Source organism: Bos taurus, chromosome 10 (genome assembly GCF_002263795.3).
Source record: "Bos taurus isolate L1 Dominette 01449 registration number 42190680 breed Hereford chromosome 10, ARS-UCD2.0, whole genome shotgun sequence".
Taxonomy (NCBI): Eukaryota; Metazoa; Chordata; class Mammalia; order Artiodactyla; family Bovidae; genus Bos; species Bos taurus.
This window is the reverse complement of record NC_037337.1, coordinates 82,761,733-82,783,832: the sequence shown is the minus strand read 5'-3', so window position 1 is coordinate 82,783,832 and position 22,100 is coordinate 82,761,733. Positions and strand designations below refer to the sequence as shown.

The 22,100-nt window shown below is 44.7% G+C and overlaps 1 protein-coding gene across 2 annotated transcripts in view; it reads right to left on the bottom strand.

Annotated features, from left to right (window-relative positions):
* SIPA1L1 (signal induced proliferation associated 1 like 1) overlaps nucleotides 1-22,100 on the bottom strand; it is a 521,644-nt gene that overhangs the window by 492,218 nt on the left and 7,326 nt on the right. For both annotated transcript variants that reach the window (XM_059890919.1, XM_059890912.1), the window contains exon 2: nucleotides 10,984-11,258. The gene's annotated coding sequence lies outside the window, so the exon portion shown is untranslated. The remainder of the gene's footprint in view (nucleotides 1-10,983; nucleotides 11,259-22,100) is intronic.

The following is a 22,100-nucleotide window of genomic DNA, read 5'->3' as shown; positions in this document are numbered from 1 at the left end:
TACAACAGCCTCATCTGTCCTAGCTAATACAGTATCATCAGATGCAATTTAATTACCCAATATTATATTGTTAGATGGGTAGAGTGGATAAACTGCTTTATTTTTGCTGTATCACATGGCGTGTTGAATTTCCCTGCTCAGGGATCAAACATGTACTTCCTGCAGTGGAAGCACAGAAGTCCAGCATTTTGAGGTGTAATACAATGTTTCTGTTCAATCCAATAGTCAGGTATATTAGATAAAAGGTTTTGCTTGTAAGTAACAAAACCTAACTGGAACTCACAAACAAGAAGAGATTTAATGGCTAAGTGAGAGCCCAGAGGTAAAGGGACTATTTTGATGACTACGATGATGTGAGGACTCAAGTTCTTTCTACCTCTCTTTTTTATACTCAATGTTTGTTGCCTCTTAGGACTAACTTCCTAATGATTGTAGGAGGAATTCACGCTTATTCTCATGTAACAGGAAAGCTTGTCTCTCACAACCAACCAAGAGCAGCTCAAAGCTTTGCACTGACTGGCTCATCTCTAAGCCAAATCTTGTGACCATGACAATTGGACTTCCAGGAGCCTAGACCAGGCAGGGCCATCTGTTGGAGCTGAGAGTAGGTTCTGCCCCACCCAACGATGGCTAGGTGGCTGCTACCAGTGAAGTTTATCTTTGTACAGAAATAGAGAAACTGAGTTGCCCAGATATACAGAGGAGAAAATCACTTGACTCCAGCTTTCTCTGAAACAGGGAAAGTTTTTGGAGACGCTAAATAAAAATGAAGTAATTTCCCCCTACTGTGCATTGAAATGTCTTTGAAAAAATTACTTTCTGCAAAAATGACAAGAAAGATGGAAATGGTAAATGAAGTAGATGATTTAAAGACAAGAACACAGAGTCAACAACCTGGGGGAAATTAAGTGACTTGGGGAAAATGTCCAGATATTTCAGAAAGAATATTTTGTATGAGGCATTTCCATGGTGGGATGATAAAAAGCAGAAGAAAAAAAAAAAAGGACAGTAGTATATCTTGATGTCACATGTGGAAAATTAAAGATCAAACCTGTTTCTCAGCTGGTTCCTCTCTGCTATTGTAACATCTCGCACAGTTATACACATTGAGCATGACTGTCAAGGACACTGTCTCTACGCTGAATTCAGACCAGTTATGCTGATCTCAGCTTTTCCTCCAAACAGTATAAATTCATTTTCCTGGACATCATGGAATGGACTAGAAAATAGAGGAGAGGTAGTTAGGTAATTGCTTTTATTCCTCTATCGCATCGCTCTGCCTCTAAGACAGGAATTAGATAGGTTTTTCTTGGTTCAGAGAGGAATTGGGCCAATTATTTTTATGCACACAATATAATTCCTTTCAGCACAGATGCTCATTGATTGACTTAAAACCCCTGCATGTAAAATCTGCACAAACAAAAGGAATGCAAAGAGATCTGCTATAATAAGATTAAGCTCTAATGGCAAGGCAGGTGTTGAATTGAAAATTAATTGGCAATGTCAACCGCAAAATGGTCTAATTCACCTCCTCTGCAAAAGCAAGGGAGCCCGCTCTGTTTGCTTTTCTGCCTTACTCCCTCCCCAGTGTAATTCTCATTTTCTGATGCAGTCTTCAAAATCCAACTCATCCTCCACTTCCTCCATGGAATCTTCCTGAATTACTACAGCCCCTATCTCCAGACTCCTTGGCCCTCACTGGAAAGATACTAAAGAATGGGGATTAAAAGCTCAGGCTGTGATGTCAGACCTGCAGTCAACCCTTATCCTTAGTCCACTAGCTGTGTGACCTTGGGCTTATCCAGTCTGAGCCTCAGTTTCCTTCTCTGAAAAAAATGGGACCAAGAGGGTGACTGGAAGAATAAAATGAGATAAATGTTTGCAGCAAGATAACTATTGGACCAGGCATTTGAACATCAACGCATGGAAAATGGTACCTATGGACCTATTTGCAAGGCAGGAACAGAGATGCAGATGAAGAGAATGCACTTGTGGACACAGCGGGAGAAGGAGAGAGTGGATAAATTGAGAGAGTAGCGCTGATATATGCACACCACCATGTGTAAAATAGCCAGCCAGTGGGGGCTGCTGTGGAACGCAGGGAGCTCAGCCTGCTGCTCCATGACGACCTAGGGAGGGCAGAGGGGGTGGGAGGGAGGCTCAGGAGGGAGGGGACATGTGTATACTTACAGCTGATTCACGTCTGTTGTACAGAAACCAACACAACACTATAAAGCAATCATCCTCCAATCAATTGTTTTTTTTTAAAAAAGAGAGTACCACTAGTCAGAACTTGCTGTTTGATGACTGGTCAAATGGAAATTTGGATCTTGAAGCATTTAAAAAATGGGCCAAACTCACTTCTGAAAATTGTATTTGTGAGATTGTAATAGAGTTGGAGGTTGTTAAGTGGTAATAAACTTAAGATTTTAAAGAGGAAAAACAGGTTTTCCATCACCTAAAAACAGTGAATGAACCAATGAGCCACTTAGAAAGGATCATTATGAACTGGTTAATTGAAACAAACCTGTAAGGCCCTGGACTGAGCAACACAGGCTTAGCCAGCACCTGTACTTGGAGTGGTGAAAATTTTTCCTTTCTTAAACACAAATGCCCACTGCTTCTGTCAGCAGGTTTGCCCCAGAAGAACGCCTTACAGGAGGCACTCTTCTGTCTTGACACCAACCTTAAACCAGGCACTCCATGCTCTCCTCATCTCTGGCCCTCACACACTTTTCAAATCTTTGGATCACACAATCAGTGTGAGTCGCTCCGTTGACACCATGGACTGTAGCCGACCAGGCTCCTCTGTCCATAGGGATTCTCCAGGCAGAAACACGGGAGTGGGTTGCCATTCTCTTCTCCAGGGGATCTTTCCAACCCAGGGATCAAACCCCAGGTGGCTCCTGTCTGAGCCACCAGGGAAGCACCTCACCTAATTTGTTGGTTCTTTCCATAGATCAAAGAAATAGAAATTCAGTCAGTTCAGTTCAGTCGCTCAGTCGTGTCCGACTCTTTGGGACCCCATGAATCACAGCACGCCAGGCCTCCCTGTCCATCACCAACTCTCGGAGTCCATCAAGTCAGTGATGCCAACCAGCCATCTCATCCTCTGTTGTCCCCTTCTCCTCCTGCCCCCAATCCCTCCCAGCATCAGAATCTTTTCCAATGAGTCAGCTCTTCACATGAGGTGGCCAAAGTACTGGAGTTTCAGCTTTAGCATCATTCCTTCCAAAGAAATCCCAGGGCTGATCTCCTTCAGAATGGACTGGTTGGATCTCCTTGCAGTCCAAGGGACTCTCAAGAGTCTTCTCCAACACCACAGTTCAAAAGCATCAATTCTTCGGCGTTTAGCCTTCTTCACAGTCCAACTCTCACATCCATACATGACCACAGGAAAAACCATAGCCTTGACTAGATGGACCTTTGTTGGCAAAGTAATGTCTCTGCTTTTCAATATGCTATCTAGGTTGGTCATAACTTTCCTTCCAAGGAGTAAGCGTCTTTTAATTTCATGGCTGCAATCACCATCTGCAGTGATTTTGGAGCCCAAAAAAAGAAAGTCTGACACTCTTTCCACTGTTTCCCCATCTATTTCCCATGAAGTGATGGGACCAGATGCCATGATCTTTGTTTTCTGAATGTTGAGCTTTAAGCCAACTTTTTCACTCTCCTCTTTCACTTTCATCAACAGGCTTTTTAGTTCCTCTTCTGAGGTTATTGATATTTCTCCCGGCAATCTTGATTCCAACTTGTGTTTCTTCCAGTCCAGCATTTCTCATGATGTACTCTGCATAGAAGTTAAATAAGCAGGGTGACAATATACAGCCTTGACACACTCCTTTTCCTATTTGGAACCAGTCTGTTTTTCCATGTCCAGTTCTAACTGTTGCTTCCTGACCTGCGTACAAATTTCTCAAGAGACAGATCAGGTGGTCTGGTATTCCCATCTCTTTCAGAATTTCCCACAGTTTATTGTGATCCACACAGTCAAAGGCTTTGGCATAGTCAAGAAAGCAGAAATAGATGTTTTTCTGGAACTCTCTTGCTTTTTCCATGATCCAGCGGATGTTGGCAATTTGATCTCTGGTTCCTCTGCCTTTTCTAAAACCAGCTTGAACATCAGGAAGTTCACGGTTCACATATTGCTGAAGCCTGGCTTGGAGAATTTTGAGCATTACTTTACTAGCATGTGAGATGAGTGCAATTATGCGGTAGTTTGAGCATTCTTTGGCATTGCCTTTCTTTGGAATTGGAATGAAAACTGACCTTTTCCAGTCCTGCAGCCACTGCTGAGTTTTCCAAATTAGCTGGCATATTGAGTGCAGCACTTTCACAGCATCATCTTTCAGGATTTGAAATAGCTCAACTGGAATTCCATCACTTCCACTAGCTTTGTTCGTAGTGATGCTTTCTAAGGCCCACTTGACTTCACATTCCAGGATGTCTGGCTCTAGGTCAGTGATCACACCATTGTGATTATCTGGGACATGAAGATCTTTTTTGTACAGTTCTTCTGTGTATTCTTGCCACCTCTTCTTAATATCTTCTGCTTCTGTTAGGTCCATACCATTTCTGTCCTTTATCAAGCCCATCTTTGCATGAAATGTTCCCTTGGTATCTCTAATTTTCTTGAAGAGATCTCTAGTCTTTCCCATTTTGTTGTTTTCCTCTATTTCTTTGCATTGATGGCTGAGGAACGCTTTCTTATCTCTTCTTGCTATTCTTTGGAACTCTGCATTCAGATGCTTATATCTTTCCTTTTCTCCTTTGCTTTTCACTTCTCTTCTTTTCACAGCTATTTGTAAGGTCTCCCCAGACAGCCATTTTGCTTTTTTGCATTTCTTTTCCATGGGGATGGTCTTGATCCCTGTCTCCTGTACAGTGTCACGAACCTCATTCCATAGTTCATCAGGCACTCTATCTATCAGATCTAGGCCCTTAAATCTAGTTCTCACTTCCACTGTATAATCATAAGGGATTTGATTTAGGTCATACCTGAATGGTCTAGTGGTTTTCCCTACTTTCTTCAATTTCAGTCTGAATTTGGCAATAAGGAGTTCATGATCTGAGCCACAGTCAGCTCCTGGTCTTCTTTTTGTTGACTGTATAGAACTTCTCCATCTTTGGCTGCAAAGAATATAATCAATCTGATTTTGGTGTTGACCATCTGGTGATGTCCATGTGTAGAGTCTTCTCTTGTGTTGTTGGAAGAGGGTGTTTGCTATGACCAGTGCATTTTCTTGGCAAAACTCTGTTAGTCTTTGCCCTGCTTCATTCCATATTCCAAGGCCAAATTTGCCTGTTACTCCAGGTGTTTCTTGACTTCCTACTTTTGCATTCCAGTCCCCTATAATGAAAAGGACATCTTTTTTGGGTGTTAGTTCTAAAAGGTCTTGTACGTCTTCATAGAACCGTTCAACTTCAGCTTCTTCAGCGTTACTGGTTGGGGCATAGACTTGGATTACTGTGATATTGAATGGTTTGCCTTGGAAATGAACAGAGATCATTCTGTCATTTTTGAGATTGCATCCAAGTACTGCATTTTGGACTCTTTTGTTGACCATGATGGCTACTCCATTTCTTCTGAGGGATTCCTGCCCGCAGTAGTAGATATAATGGTCATCTGAGTTAAATTCGCCCATTCCAGTCCATTTCAGTTCACTGATTCCTAGAATGTCGACATTCACTCTTGCCATCTCTTGTTTGACCACTTCCAGTTGGCCTTGATTCATGGACCTGACATTCCAGGTTCCTATGCAATATTGCTCTTTACAGCATCAGACCTTGCTTCTATCACCAGTCACATCCACAGCTGGGTATTGTTTTTGCTTTGGCTCCATCCCTTCATTCTTTCTGGATTTATTTCTCCACTGATCTCCAGTAGCATATTGGGCACCTACTGACCTGGGGAGTTGGTGACCAGATCTCCTCCCTAGCTTTCCCTTCAGTAATCCCACAAACAAACTGTGTGAACACAATAGCATATAAAGAAAATTGCAAGAAGTCGACAGACCTACACAGAAGCCTGCACACAGTGGGGGATGGCAACAACTATGACCTCCCATCTCAATGATTAACTGAGATTGCTTTCCCTTTTCCCTTTAAAAACTTTCATAGCCAAGCAGAATCTTCAGAGTTGGGTTTTGGGAGCCATGAATCCACTATCTCTCCAGGTTGCTGGCATTCTGATTAAAAGCAACTTTCCTTTCTACCAAAATCTCTCTCTTGCATGTTGATTTTCAAGCTGTGAGCAGCCAGACATGACTGGGTAACACTTATTCCTGTCCAGTGGTAACAGTCTGGACCACAGAACAGTATAAATCAGAACCAGAGCTCTGGCCTAGTTCCCCACTAAGCATGATCCTGGGAGAGTTACGTATTCACTGCCAATTACTAATATCAGTTTATTCATCTATGAAATGGGAATCAAATTCTCCCTCTATCAGATGGTTTCTGTGAGAATTAAATGAGTTGATTCACACAAAGAACTCAGTTTAGTGACATAATATATGTGCAAATAAATGTAAGCAATTATGATAAAAATAACTACCCCACAATTCAGATTTTGGACTACTTTTTGTTAGCACTGTCTTCAAATGCTGACTCATTTGTTTAACCACATCTTCACATGAAACTTAGAGAGAGCACTTTGCTGTTTTAAGGAATTTGCATTTCTTAACCAATAAATCTTTTTAACAGTGCTCTGTGGTTAACAAGAGCAATAAAGATAAGAGTTGTCGCAGAAAATCCCTGTGTAAGAGATGGGAGAACTAGACTCATAGGTGAGGGAGGTTGACAATTTACAATTACTTATTTGAGAAATCAGCTCCTCTCCCAAAACGAGGTAATTTTGTACCCTCAGGAAGACACATTTCAAATTCTTCTTGGAAATGTCATTTCTAAAAATCAAATGCCTAACCAAATCATCTATGCCCTTGAACTAAATCTGGGAAACTCTGAGTTATGATATTATGTACCTAATACAGCAGGAATGAGCTTAAAGTAATTCTCCACAGAGAGTCTGATGGAATAGGCTGTCCTTTGTATATTTTCTGAGATGATGTCATTGTCTCATTGGGAGGGGGCCAGGAATTGTGAACGGGCTGGGCCCCAGCAATGATGGATGGCTTCTCTCACCTGGACCCTTCAAGAACAATAACCCCTTTGTGAGGTATCAGGCTTTTCTTCTGGTGAAAGGAAGCAGAAGCTTAATTGTAAGAAGGCTCTAACCACCAAGGCTAAGAGCCACAAACAGGCACTGGCCAGCCCCTGAGAATGCTCCCACCAAGACAGACACAGCCACTACCCTCCTGGAGCTTACACTCTAGGGTGAAAGACAGCAAATACATGATTGGACACACATTATAAACTAATTACAACCATGATGAGCCCTGTGAAGTACAGAGCAGCACTGAGTTTTATACTGGGACCTGATGGGAAGGGGGAAGGGAGGTCAGGCATGAAATTGAAAATGCAATTTTGATATCAAAACAAGCATAGACACATGATGTAGAAGACACACTTGCTTCAGTGTTAAAGATCAAGGTGGAGACGCCAGAGAAATCACATTGTCCTGGGGTGGGGCTGGCTATGCCTCATCTAGGGCTGGTTTAGTAGGAAGAGTTTGAGAAACCCTGGCTGGGGGACAGCAGGCCTGGGCTCCGGGGGTGAAGCCCTCCAGAGGTGAAAGCTCTCTAGAGAAAGGAGAAGACACCTACTGGCTGGCTGGAAGGCAGCCCAGGGCCAGGAGATCCCTGGCCCAGATTGGCAGCCAGCAATTCCTTTACCTGTTGTGGCATTCTCCACATTCTCCACGCAGCTTTCAGTTCTGTCTCCTCAGCCCAGGCAGCTCACCTTGTTTTAAGTTATCATCTAATCTTCCTTCAGGGTGTAGATGAAGTGGCTCATCTTGGGACACCAAGGAGCCAGCGCGGGTGTAGTGGGAGGAGAGAGGCATGTGGGACCGGGCAGACCTCTGACCCATCCCCTTTCCTACTGGCAATTGTCAACTCATCAGCTCCTTATCTGTTCTAAGTCCACCCCCGGGGGCACAGGAGGCTCAAAGCATCTGCCTTCTGAGGTCAGCCATTCTCTGAACGCCGCTCACACTCCTCTGCCCCGACCCTGGCATCTTCAGATGCCTCTGACCAGACCGGCGTGAGGCATTTCTGAAATGTGGAGAAGGGCCACTCAGGTTGCCGTTGGATGAAGAGCTACTGACGGTGAGAAAGACGGATGCACAGAGGGCAGCTTTTTCTTTCACAAAATGTGTGGAATGGAAACACTTGGAAAAATCTTGCCCGCTCATGCCCTCAAGTAGAATCAGTTGCAGGAGAATCTTGGGCACCAGGAAAGCTGCCGGCACAGTAGAACCCGAATGCTTCTAGGGACTCACCCCAGAACTACTGAATCCCTGAATTCCTGAGGACCACCAAACCCAAACAGACCCTAAGTAAAATGTATTAAAGAATAACTGAAAAATGAAAATGACCCCTTAAAAACTTTAATAATTCTATTACTTGGCATGCGTGCTAAGTTTCTTCAGTCGTGTCTGACTCTTTGCAATCCCATGGACTGTAGCCCACCAGGCTCCTCTGTCCATGGGTTTCTCCAGGCAAGAATACTGGAGTAGGTTGCGATGGCCTCCTCCAGGGGATCTTCCCACCCCAGGGACTGAACCTGTGTCTCCTGCGTATCTTGCATTGGCAGGCAGTTTCTTTACCACTAGCGCCATCTGGGAAGCCCATCTATTACTATAACACTCCAGTTAACTCATGATCGCTCAGTTCTTTAGATCCCTTTGAGATAGCCTGGGACCTGGCACCTGAGGCCCTTTACTGGAGTGCTTGCCCCTGGGTAACATCTCCTCCAACAACAGAACACAAAGAAACTACAAAGGACTAAAAATAACTGCACACATGCGCAGTTGGGACAAATTATGAACCATAAGGTACAACCCCCTCCCTCCAAACCAACCGCCATTTCTGAGGTGCAGAGAGCAAAAGCAGGGCACTGCACATGGTCCCTGCACATGGCACCACCAAGCCAGTGGGCAGACCACCTAAACTTCCCTGGGCTCACCCACAGATCCACCCCTACCCTCATCCCCTTAAAGAACCAGCCTGCCCTCCACAGAGAGTGAGCAAGGGAAGCTGGTCTTTGTTTTCACTTCTAATAAAGTCTTGCTTGAATTCCTAGTCTGACCTCTTATCAATTTCTATTGATTAAACAGTCCAGGGACCCAGGTCGGTAGTACCTTGTCAAGCATCATCAGCAGTTGTCAGGCTATCAGAATCGTTCATTACACATAAGGAAGTCTTTATGTTTGTGAGCATAATTACAATGAGCAGGAAATGCTTGTGTCAATCCATGGGTGCTATAATTAACCTCACACTCCCTGAGGTGTGCACACCTGTACTCCAGCTCCACCATAAAATCTGATGCCTTAAGATACGGAATACATTTTTTAAATGCTAAGAATTTAATCCATGGTACATTTCAAACCAGTTGGAGAAAGGGGGAAATATCCAATGAATGGTATTGGGGTGATAAGCTACCTGCTTTAAGGCAGAGAAAATTTAGCCTCTACTACCCCACCTCACACTTTATCCAATAATAAATTCCTTATGAGTAAAGAGCTAAACATAAAACAAAACCATCAACTTTAAAATATCTGTATATAGAGGAGAATTTCTGAGTTAAGAAAAGTCTTAGCAAGACCTCAAACCTGGAAACTTTAAATAAGCAGAGATTCGATTACGTGAAAATGGCAAACTTGGCAACAAAAAGATGCCATGAACAAAATTAAAAACAATGGCACAGCCAATGTGGAAAACAGGGTAGAGTTTTCCCCCCTGCAAATTAAAAATAGAACTTCCTATAATCCAGCAATTCAATCTCTGAGTATATATTTAAGTGAAACGAAATTATCATCTCCAGGAGATGTCTGCACTCCCAGTTACTGCAGCATTATTCACAATAGCCAAGGTATGGAAATAACCTAAGCGTCTTTGAGGGATGGATAGACAAATGAAATATGGTATATATATTCTTTGGGCACAAAAAAGAAGGAAACCCTGCCATTTGCAAAAACATGGGTGGACCCTGAGGGCATTATGCTAAGTGAAATAAGTCAGACAGAGAAAGACAAATACTATATGATCTCACTTACATGTAGGATCTTCAAAAGCCAAACTCAGAGAAGCAGAGAGTGGAACGGTGACTGCCGGGGGCAAACAAGGGGGAAATGAGGACACACATTCCAGCTGCAAGATGAACGGATTAATATCGAGGAAAAGTAGAATTCAACATATTCAAATGTGAAAGAAAAAACAACCACTAGAAAACGGGCAAAGAGGGAAAATGGACAACTCACAAAGGAAAATATTGTGAAATTAGCCAATAAGTACAAACACTTGACCTCACCAATAAACAAGGAAATGCGTTAAAATTATGAACTACGTTTTAAAAATTCACCAGATCAACAAAGAAAAAAAAGCTTAATAATAATATTAAGAGTTGTTGAGGATTTGGAAAATCAGGCATATTGCTGACATCTGTGTGCCCTGATGAAGGCATTTTTCAAGGTAAATTGGCAGTATCTTTCAGAAATTGTAAAGTACACGTGCTCCGCTTTAACAGTTAATTTCTAGAAACCTATTATTCAGAAATATACATGTGCGCAAAGACATGTGCATAAGGATAAATATTACAACATTAACTGTAATAGAAAAACATGTTGAAGACATTCAAAAATACACCAAGAATTTAATTATGGCATGAAATGCCATATAGTTGTTAGAAGGAGTGGGATAGGCTTATATACACTGCATGTGAAGGTTTCTGAGGCAGATTAAGAGAGCAGAGCAAGTTGCAGAACAACATGTGAACATTCTACACTTATGTGCAAATATATTTTCATATACACACACACGCAGGCAAATATATAAGAAAGGGAACTGAAGTGTTGAGAGCAGTTACCTCTGGGCGGGAAGTCATCCTAGGAGGAGGTAGGAGATGTCATCTCATTTACCAGACTTTCCACTTTCTTTCCCAACTGTGCTCCTCTCTGCAGGAGGATATATTCCCACACTGTCGACCTCAGGAATGCCATGTGACTTGCTTTGGCCAAAGAAGTGATGTTGGTCACTTTTGTGCAAAGTTTTAGAAGTCAGGGCCTCATTTGTCTTGTCATCTTCTGCCACCAGATTGACAGTGTTCCAGATAGAGGCTAGGCTTTTCCATCAGCTTTGGTTCTGGAGTGAAAAAAGCAAGAAGCAGAGCTTGTAGCCAACTTGTCAAAAACATGTGCTGTGAATAAGAAATAAACATTTGTTGCAATAAGCCACTGAGAGTATGGGTGGCGGTGTGTGTGTGTGTGTGTGTTACTGCAGTGTAACATGTCCTACTTTGACTGATACAAGTAAAGACTACCTCTACAGGTTTCCATTGTGTATTTCTCTACTGTATAAGCAGTTTGCAATATATATACTCATATATTACTTGTGTAATAGCTAATTTTTGAAAGCTGACTTCTTAGTAAAATTACAAATGACTACATGTCAAGGACCTTCAGGATTGTTGATTATTGATGAATAGAGACTGCAAAGCTAAATCTTGGAATTCCAAGGGCAATGTTCCATGCTTGCCTGAGATCTGCAGACCAACACACCACGGCTACAGCCTGTGTAAGCACACTCAGTCACCCAATCGTGTCCGACTCTTCGTGACCCCACGGACTATAGCCCGCCAGGCTCCTGTGTCCTTACTAAAGGTGGGTTGCCATTTCCTACTCCAGGGGATCTTCCCAATCCAGGGATCAAACTGGCATCCCCTGCATTGCGGGTGGATTCTTTACCGCTGAGCCACTGGGGAAGCCCTGGCAATAGCCTGTAGTGCTGGGAAAAGGTACAAAGTATGTTATCAGACTAGTCGCCAAGAAATATGGTGGTTAAATGAACATGTGAGAATTCTTGTGTATGTTAGTCAGGGAGGTCAGGGCAGTAAGCATTCTACCCCCAACCACAGTGCCAAAGGGTATCCAAATAAATGGTGGGACCACAGTGGTTACTTTTACAGATACTGGGAGACATGGTTCTTTCATAACAGGGATTGAGTAGCAATTATCGCTGACTCATAGTTGTCTGAATATGTCAGTCCCATCGGATGTGTCTGGAACACAAATAATTGAAGAACCATTGACCCAGGAGATAGAGCAGAAAATTGCTCTGTACTTCCTGGTGCCTACTGACCCTTGCTCAAATTCCAGACTTATTCATTGATTGCACACCTCTGCTGTGCCAGGCACCATCACTGGTATCAGCCCTACACACAATCTTAGTTCACAAACTCACAGCCCAGATCAACAACACATACTCTGAGGTGGGGATAACAGTAATAGCAGCAGCAACCCTTTCTTAAGTGGGTAATAGTTTCCAAGCACTGTGCCTGGTATACATTACTTTTAATTAAAAACAAAATTCTGCAAACCAAATACAATTACCCCTCCTTTTTTGAATAAAGAAACTGAGGTGAAGAGAAATGCATGAAACTCCTTTGGTTCTGGCAGCCTCTAGGTAAGGGTCGGAGAAGGCAATGGCACCCCACTCCAGTATTCTTGCCTGGAAAATCCCATGGACAGAGGAGCCTGGTAGGCTGCAGTCCATGGGGTCGCTAGGAGTTGGGCACGACTGAGCTACTTCACTTTCACTTTTCACTTTCATGCACTGGAGAATGAAATTGCAACCCAGTCCAGTATTCTTGCTTGGAGAATCCCAGGGACAGAGGAGCCTAATGGGCTGCCGTCTATGGGATTGCACAGAGTCGGACACGACTGAAGCGACTTAGCAGCAGCAGCAGGTAAGGGTCAGTCTCAAGTTTGTTATGAGTTACCTTCTTGGCAAAGGGATGATTAATAATATTAAAAGCATCAGAGGGGAAGTGACTGAGCCTTGAATTAGAACCTTAACCTACAGACCAGGGCACAGAGAACCAGCTTGTCCCCAGAGGGCAAGGCAGAGGCTGGCTAGTGGCCAGTCTGCTGATCTGACTTAGGTTAGCTCTGGTTAGCATTCCTCCCATCTCTGCCCACACGCCCTCCTTCTTTTAGTGCTGGAAGTAAACATCTGCCTTGCTTGGGGCATGAGGGTAGGAGGAAAGAAAGTCCTCACAATAGGTCTGCTGTTGTGCAAGGAATTCTAGAAGATGCAAATCTGGGTTGTGGCAGCACACGGGGCCCCAAGATCCAGCCCCTCAAACCCCTTCCACGGCTGAGGTTGGGGAATCAGTCATGCGTATTTGCCATCAGCTCAGTACTCTGTTTAACCTTCTCTCTAGTAAAGCACTCAGCACAGAGAAACACCCTAGGAAATTAAACTCAGGGCTGTTCTTGGCTCTTTAAGGAAGTTTATCTAAACAAGGACATGCAGGACTGCCAGCCCCAAGATTGTAATCAGGTGGCTTGTTTTCCCACCCAGCTGGGGAGCAGAGAATAGTGATTAGAGGATGGTTCACCAAAGAGTCTGAACGGTCCTAAGCAAGATGCTTTGGGGGTGTTCTCCTTTCCTGTGCTCTGCTTCAGGGCTGAGGTCATGGGGTTCAGCTGGCCTTTGTACCATAGACTGGCCAGGCCCCCAGGGCACTCAGAACAGAGCCAGGGGCTTCTCAGTCAGATGAAATTCTGGACAGCCTACAGGACGGCAAGTCAGATTCTGATGACTGGCTCAGCAGATGAGCCATTGTGGATGGAAGTAAGGGGAAAAATAGAGGTTCATGCAAGTCTTCCAACAGGCGCTCCAGCTGGTGCTGAAACAGCAAATAAGGGAAAGAAAACTTGAACAAGAGGTGAAAAAGATACAAGGATGCTCCCAGGACCCATGGCTTCTCCCCAGGATGTGAGAAAACTGCACAAACATTTTGATGGAGCATCAGGCGGTGGTGGTTTTTCATCAGAGTTATGATTCAATGAAATGGAGCACGGAATTTACCCTAGTGTCAGATTTTATCTTGATAGTGTTAGAAATGACTCCGCACCTTTATGGACTCATTAAAGGGCAGAAGGGGTCAATTTTCCAGTTGTACTCAACTGTGTTCTTTAGGGGAAATTTTGTGCCCTTGTGAAGCTAGTCTGCAGAATCTCAGGGGGCAGTTACCCTCAGGGTTGTGCCAACGGGCACCCCTTGCATCTTGTCCTCAGGTGCCTCACTGGTCTCACCCTAGACACGGCCCTGGGATCAAGCACAGTGCCAAGGGGAGAGGAGGCAGTGCCAAGGGGGAGAGGAGGCCCTCAGTCACTGGACGAATAAAGGCACAAACAAATGAGGTGTGGAAGAAGGAACGTCCTGGGAAAGCTCTAGATCCTGAATGCTTTCACAGCCCATGAATAATTTGTTTTCCAGAAGACTCATGTGGAGGTAAATGAGTGCAACCTTCAGTGTTGTGGTCATCCTAGTCAGCTCAGACTGCTATAACAAAATACTACAGACGGACATCTATTTCGCACAGTCCTGGAGGCTGGACATTCAAGATTGAGGTGCCAGCAAGTTCAGGTGCTGGAGACGGCCTCTCCCTGGTCTGTAGATGTCTGCCTTCTTACTACATCCTCACATGGCAGAGAGAGCGAGCTCTGGTCTATCCTCCTCTTCTTAAAGGACACCAATCCCATTATGGAGGGCTCTAACTTTGTGACCTCGAATAATCCTAATCGCCTCCCAAAGGCTTCCTTCCCCTCTGAACATCATCATGCTGGGGAGTTAAGCCTTCAACATATGAATTCTGGTGAGATGTAAACATTTAGTCCATGTCAGTAGTGTATTAAGATTACATGTTTCGGGGACTTGCCTGGTGGTCCAGTGGTTAAGAATCCACCTTGCAATCCAGGGAACGTGGGTTCAATTCCTGGTTGGGGAACTAAGATCCCACATGCTGCGGAGCAACTGAGGCCATGTGCTGCAACAACCAAGCCCACACTCTCAGAGTGTGCCACGATCACCAAGCCCGCCTTCTTGGACTGTGCCATAACTACTGAGCCTGAGTGCCTAGAGTCCCTGCATGCCAGGAAAGACCCCTCATGGTGCAATGAAGATCATGCTTGCCACAACTAAGACCCAACCCAGCCAAATAAATTATAAATGTAAAAAAGAAGAGATTACATGTTTGGGGGTCTCTGCTTTTGTACGGAAATTTGATCACTAAGGTAGAATTCTCAGATGGTTCCCAAGATTCCCACCCCCTAGTGTGTGCGTGGTCCTGACCTAATCAGGTGAGCCTTTAAAGAGGGTCTAGCAGCCACAGATGGAAGAAGTCAGAGAGATTGGAAATGTGAGAGAGATTTTTCTGGGGCCTTGCAGGAGCTAACAGCTATGTTTCAAGAGAGCCTATGGAGGGGCTTCCCTTGTGGTTCAGCTGGTAAAAAATCCACCTGCAATGCGGGAGACCTAGGTTCGATCCCTAGGTTGGGAAGATCCCCTGGAGAAGGGAAAGGCTACCCTTTCCCTCCAGTATTCTGGCCTAGAGAATTCCATGGACTGTACAGTCCATGGGGTCGCAAAGAGTCAGACATGACTGAGCAACTTTCATGGAAGGGATCACATGGTGAGGAAATGTAGGAGGCTTCTAAGAGCTAAGAACAGCTCCCAGCAACAGCTGAAAAGAAAAGGGGACCCTTAACCCTACACCGAAAAGTAACTAAGTTCTGCCTAAAGCTATGTGAGCTTGGAAGAGGACCTCACACTTCAAGTGAGGTCCCAGCCTGGAGGACACTTTGATTTCACCTCATGAGGTCCTAATCAGAGAACCCAGCCATACCATGATCAGATTTCTGATTTAGAATGCTGTGATTATAAATTCATAGTGTTTTCAGCCACTACATATATGGTAATCAGTGACAAGTCCTGGAAAACCAATACAATCTCCTCTCTGCGGATCAGCCCACATCTCTGAGTCTCTTTATCTTACTAAAAACAGCTTCTATTTGGCTGTTGATTACATTTTCCCATATATTAATACACAACCTCTTTTCTTGCTTCTGTCTTTCCCCCCCTACTGTTTCCTCTGGGAATTTACATAGTAATTCAAGTCTGCTGTGCACACATTGTTATTTTAACACCATTTAACGCAGAAACTGTATTATCTTCTCCCCAACCTCTACAAAGCATCTGCAGGGCACACAGCATTGTGAGGCTACTGGTCTCCTCCCTCCCAACCCGTGTTCCAGGCTTCCAAAGCTTAACATTATGTTTATTACATAACAGCAGGACGTAAGCCCAAACAACCTGCTGCCGGGCTTTCAAATATAGCAACCGCAGAAATCTCCTCGGGCTTGATGAAGAGCCACTTCAAATGTCTTCTAATTTCAGCAGTTTTCTGGTCGATAGAAAACAAGGTCTAAAAATGGCTCTGCAGGTGAAGGGCACACATGGAAACCCACCCACCCCCTGTGACGTCGTGGAGGGAGGGGTGGGCTTCCCTCAACAAGGATGCAGGGGGTGGGAGGTAGGGAAGGAACCGAGGGCCCCCTCATTTTGGGGATTTGCAGGCAGCCTCTTAAGGAGAATTGCCTTGTGTGAACCGATCTCAGGGGAGAAAATGGAAAAGGCCTGAAAGTGAAGCCCTTCCAGGCTGGCGCCTCAGTAATGGTCCCTCCTTTTGTTTCCTTTTCTGATTGATGGGACCATTGGCTGTTGTAGTCACCAAGGGGATTCGTGACTGCATCAAGAGCTGACTCTATCTGGCTTGAAAACTGAAAGTCGCTCAGTCATGTCCGACTCTTTGCAACCCCATGGACTATACAGTCCGTGGAATTCTCCAGGCCAGAATACTGGAGTGGGTAGCCATTATCTTCTCCAGGGGTTTAAGAATAGGGAATTTCTTGGCTTGGAAATCTGTTGAATAAGGGTTGGGCTGCTCATTTGACCCCCATCCCCGCCATGTTGGTTCTATTCTCAGGCACCAGCTCCCCACACAGCACCTGTCTCTTCTCCACTCACCCTCAAATCTCTGGGCTTGCCCTCATGGGAAAAGGGTGTCTCTTTCTCCAACTTCAGCCATCTACCCTGGGCTGACTGGTTGGGGCTGGGTCACACACCACTCTCCTAAATCATTACCATGGCCAGGAGACAAAACCCATTGTTTGGCTAGGAAGGGCAGGTATCGACTTCAGAACAGGAGTATGAGGCCACAAGGACTTGAGGGGGTGGGGGCGAAGAATGGGCTCCCAGAGAAAAACCAAGTGTCACCAGAAGAGGGTGGAATGGACAGTGGGCAGGCTAGGATCACCAAGGTCCTTGTCACCTTGCCATCTGACTTACTCTAATGCGGGGTATTTGGGACCTGGAGAGGCCATCGGGAGCGTGGTGTCTCTCTGCATCTCCATGCTTCCCCTGAGCCACCTGCAACCCTATAGGATCATCTGTGTGTATGCGTGCCTTTCACCCAGGTCACCAGCAAGCAGCAGTCAAGGCATAAATTTATAACACATTCCGCTCCACCCTGGGCCTTCTAATTTCCTCTCTTGGCTATACGGCAGTAGACATTTCTATGCCCTTATACCTCTGTTCCTCTGAGAGTAGACTGCCTTCCCTTCCTGATACACAGATCTGGGGACGGCACAAAGACTTCACACTGGAGAGCCGTCCTGCCACATGCAGGAATCTGGGTGCAGCAAAGCGGAGGCTGGGGGAACCCTGTGTCCCAGGCTTTGGGGCTCACACTGACCCTGGGGCTATGATTTCTCTCCACGGGGTTGCTCTGCCCCCACTCATGACCTACCTGACCCACCACCTTTCCATAGGACCTTTCTGTGCCCACTTCCAATGGGCATCTGTCAGGGGTGCCATGACTCCTGCTTTCTGGACTGGGGCAGGGGGCCAGCACTCATAAGTTGCTTCTAAGTGAGCCCTAGCCCACGGCAGACAGAGAAAATACTCAATGACAGTTCAAGGTATGCCCCCCACTTCAACCCCACTCCCTTCAACAACTTCCATTTCTGCTTTGCCAATGAGATTTCCCTGTTCCATCAAAGGGTTAAACAACTTTTGACTGGGAAGACAGGAGATCTTCCTGATATAGAACACATGTTGGAAACTGGTCTCTTAGCAGAGGAGTATGTTATATGTAAAAGGAAAGTGCCAATTAGTTTTACCCAATTTTATTAATATTGGGTCTATTATAAAATCACTCTAAAATGTACATTAATATTATAATGAGGTACTATCTCACACCAGTCAGAACACCCATCACTGAAAAGTTTACAAATAACAAGTGCTGGAGAGGGTGTGGAGAAAAGGGAACACTCTTATACCATCGGTGAGAATGTAAATTGGTACAGCTACTATGGAAAACAGTAAGGAGTTTCCTCAAAAAACTAAAAATAGAGTCACCATATGATCCAGCAATCCCACTCCTGGGCATATATCCAGCCAAAACTATAATTCAAAAAGATATACGCAGCCCAATGTTCATAGCAGCACTGTTTACAATAGCCAAGACATGGGAAAAAAACCTAAATGTCCATCTGCCGATAAATGGATTAAAAAATGTGGTAAATATATACAAAGGAGTATTACTTAGTCATAAAAAAGAATGAAATAATGCCATTTTCAGCAACATGGATAGGCCTAGAGATTATCATACTAAGTGAAGTAAGTCAGAAAGAAAAAGACGAATTCCACACGCCATCTTACATGTTGACTCTAAAATATGACACAAAAGGGGCTTCCCAGGTGGTGCTCATGGTAAAGAACCTTCCTGCCAATGCGGGAGACATAAGAGATGCACGGCAGGCTACAGTCCACAAGGCGCTGTTATACTGCACAGGGAGCTGTATTCAATATCCTGTAATAAACCATAATGGAAAAGAATATGAAACATAATATGTATATTTGTGTATATAACTGAATGGCTTTGCTGTACACCAGAAACTAATAACATTACAAATCAGCTATTCTTCAATAAAAAATAAAAATAAATAAAGCCATTCTAATATATAACAGTATATCTTAAAATGTGTCCTAGTGGGATTATCTATGTGATTAATGATATTCAAATCATCAATTTTATATTTAACATAAGAAATAAAATTGAATGATTCACTTATGTATTAAACTTGTATTTACTGAATATATAATAGGTGCTTGGTTATGAGCCAAGGGATGCAAAGATGTTTAACACTTAATTCTCCTCCAAATGTTTATAATCTACTAGATGAAATAAGTGCATAGCACAAAAATAAATATGATTCTATTACAGAATCAGTCTGTTTCTTCAAAAAGACAGTTTAAGTTCACTTAGCTCCCAACTTGAAGAGTTTAACTTAAATTAGCTAAGGTTTGGCTCAGGTATCTGGTATAAAAAGGGCCACTCAGAATCTCTGAGTACCAGGAAAGATTCCAGAGGTTGGCAAGAGAGCCGTGGTGTTGAAAGGAATCCTTTAGCTTCAGAATGAAATCAGAATCTTTGACTGCTCTGAAAGAACCTGTGTGAAACACAGTGAAGAAAATTACTAAGTCAATTCTCGATCTTTTGGCTTTAGAGCAAGGCATATGTGGAAAAGAAGCAGGAACGTCAGATTTTCAAAGGGACATTAGCCATTTGGAGAACGTGCCTTCAGTAGAGAATCCATTATAGGAGATGAGTCATATGAAGTCTGAACAGAGAGAAGGGTGAGGGGCACGTGCTGGGTACTGACAGGGTCTGCTAGAGTCACCACCGAGAAGGTGTCTCAAGGTGCTGGGTCCCAAGTTTAAACATCCCTGGAAAGGGCCTTGGTCAGAGGTCACCCTTGGGCCAGTCAATCAGGGCCAAGAGGGGTGAGTTAAGTCACACAGAATAGCTGATGATTTTGTAGTAGCTGTGTGGGGAAGGTAATCGTGTGGATTATGTACTCTCAGGGGGTGGGTGGGGGTGGGGAAGAACAGGACAGACAAAAACATGTGTTCAGTATTTCTGCCTTTAGCTGGAGAGATTTCAGTAGCACAACTTCAGGTCCTGACACTCAGCATTGAGTTACTCTTGCAGTTCCTATGACTTGGGTATTAAGCCCCAGTTCTAAAAAGTAAGCTGTGGATGAGAAAACAAATCTCCACCTGGATTGTTGATACTGAGTATGGTTCTTCACCCTGCACTTTATGAGTTCCCACTCTTGTAACCTCCCCGGTAGCTCAGCCTTTCTAGAACTGGACTTCTTGGGCAGAGGTCCTTATTCTGAACCTGGACTTACGTCCTAAGCTTCACTATCTTCTGGGAGACTTTCCCAGACAGTCCCAGAACTGTCCCAACACGTGACTTCCAGCCTTTTCCTGGATCCCCAGCTGCCACGCCTTAAACTCCACATCTGCCCTCTTCCTGCTGCGGTTAACGGAGTCACGATCACTACCTCACCAAGGCTGCCTTTGAAACCAAGTTCAGTGTGAGGGCTTTGCAGAGCCTTGGTGGGGAGTGATGTGATGAGAGATGGAGTCACTGTTCCTGGAGACAGTTGGCACCAAAATTGCCTGGGAAAGCAGAGTGACCCCAAATGATTATTTAGGGAGTGCTTACATTTTTCCTGACTTGCTTGTCTGCCCAGACAGAGGCACAGGGGGTTTGAGTGGGGAGGTGAATGGCTCCCATGGCCTTCCCTGGCCTTCACTTCCCTGGTGGCTCAGACAGTGAAGAATCTGCCTGCAATGCAGGAAACCTGGGTTTGATCCCTGGGTCGGGAAGATCCTCTGGAGAAGGGAATGGCAACCCACCCTAGTATTCTTGCCTGGAGAATCCCATAGACAGAGGAGCCTGGCAGACTACAGTCCATGGGGTCGCACAGAGTAGACATGACTGAGCGACTAACACAGCATGAAGGTGCAAAAAGAGTTAAGACTTGACAGCTTCAAACACCAGGATAAGGAAATCTTACTGTGGATCCTGCCGTGGATATTTGTCCAGTTTATAAGAATGCTTGAAAACCACACACAACCTGCAAATCACACGACACCCAACAGACAGCCCTCCAGGGCTGTCCATCTTCCTGGCTGGGACCCTTTGGAAATCTCCATGGGGTCTGCGATGTCTCCTGCCCTTCCAAGGGGGTCATTGTGAGAGAGGGCCGTGAGTGAAGACTGAAAGTAGACTGGCAGCGTGAACCATTTCTTCAGCCACTGAACCCCCCTCTCCAATGTGAAAAAACAGCTCAGCATCCATGCTGTTTCCAGGACTCCTAGAGATGACTTCAGAGACAGAGGCCAGACCGCGGTGCTCAAGCGGTGTGTCAGAAGAGGTTTCTACTACGCTCTGGAGAGTGAAAGTCAAAGTTGCTCAGTTGTGTCCTACTCTTTGAAACCCCATGGACTATATAGTCCACAGAATTCTCCAGGCCAGAATACTGGAGTGGGTAGCCTTTCCCTTCTCCGGGGAAATCTTCCAATCTCAGGGATCAAACCCAGGTCTCCGCAGGTGGATTCTTTACCAGCTGAGCCACAAGGGAAGCCCAAGAATACTGAAATGGGTAGCCTATCCCTTCTCCAGCGGATCTTCCCGACCCAGGAATTGAACCAGGGTCTCCTGCATTGCAGGTGGATTCTTTACCAACTGAGCTATCAGGGAAGCCCCCTAGAGAGTGAAGAAATGATCAAAACAACCATTTTTTAAAACTCTAAGAATATGAGACAATGATCTCCAAATCCCTAGACTTAAAACAACAAACCCTCCCCCGCGACTGTCAAAAGGAAGAGAGGCCGAGAGAGAGCTACAGCCCTGGACATTTCTTTGTTCTTTTTGTTTTGATTGTGGATAACCAGCTGCGTGAGTTTTGGTGGCTACAACACGGCAGCGTAGGAAGAAGCTGGGTCTTGAAGGCAGTCCATCTAGGAGGGATCCCAGCTGGCCCTTTCTTGTGTGAGCTTGGACAATTCGTATAACCTCTTAAGCTTTCATGTCCTTATCCGGAAAATAGACATAATAGAATCTGCCTGATGTGAAAGTGTAAGTGAGAGAATGCATGGAAATGCTTGCATTCTTGGCACACAGGAGAATCTGAGGACAAGTGTTCTGTGAAAGGAAGAGGGTGCAAGGTGGAACAGGATGCAAGCAGGCATCTGAGGAAGGTGTCACAACTGGACTAAAAC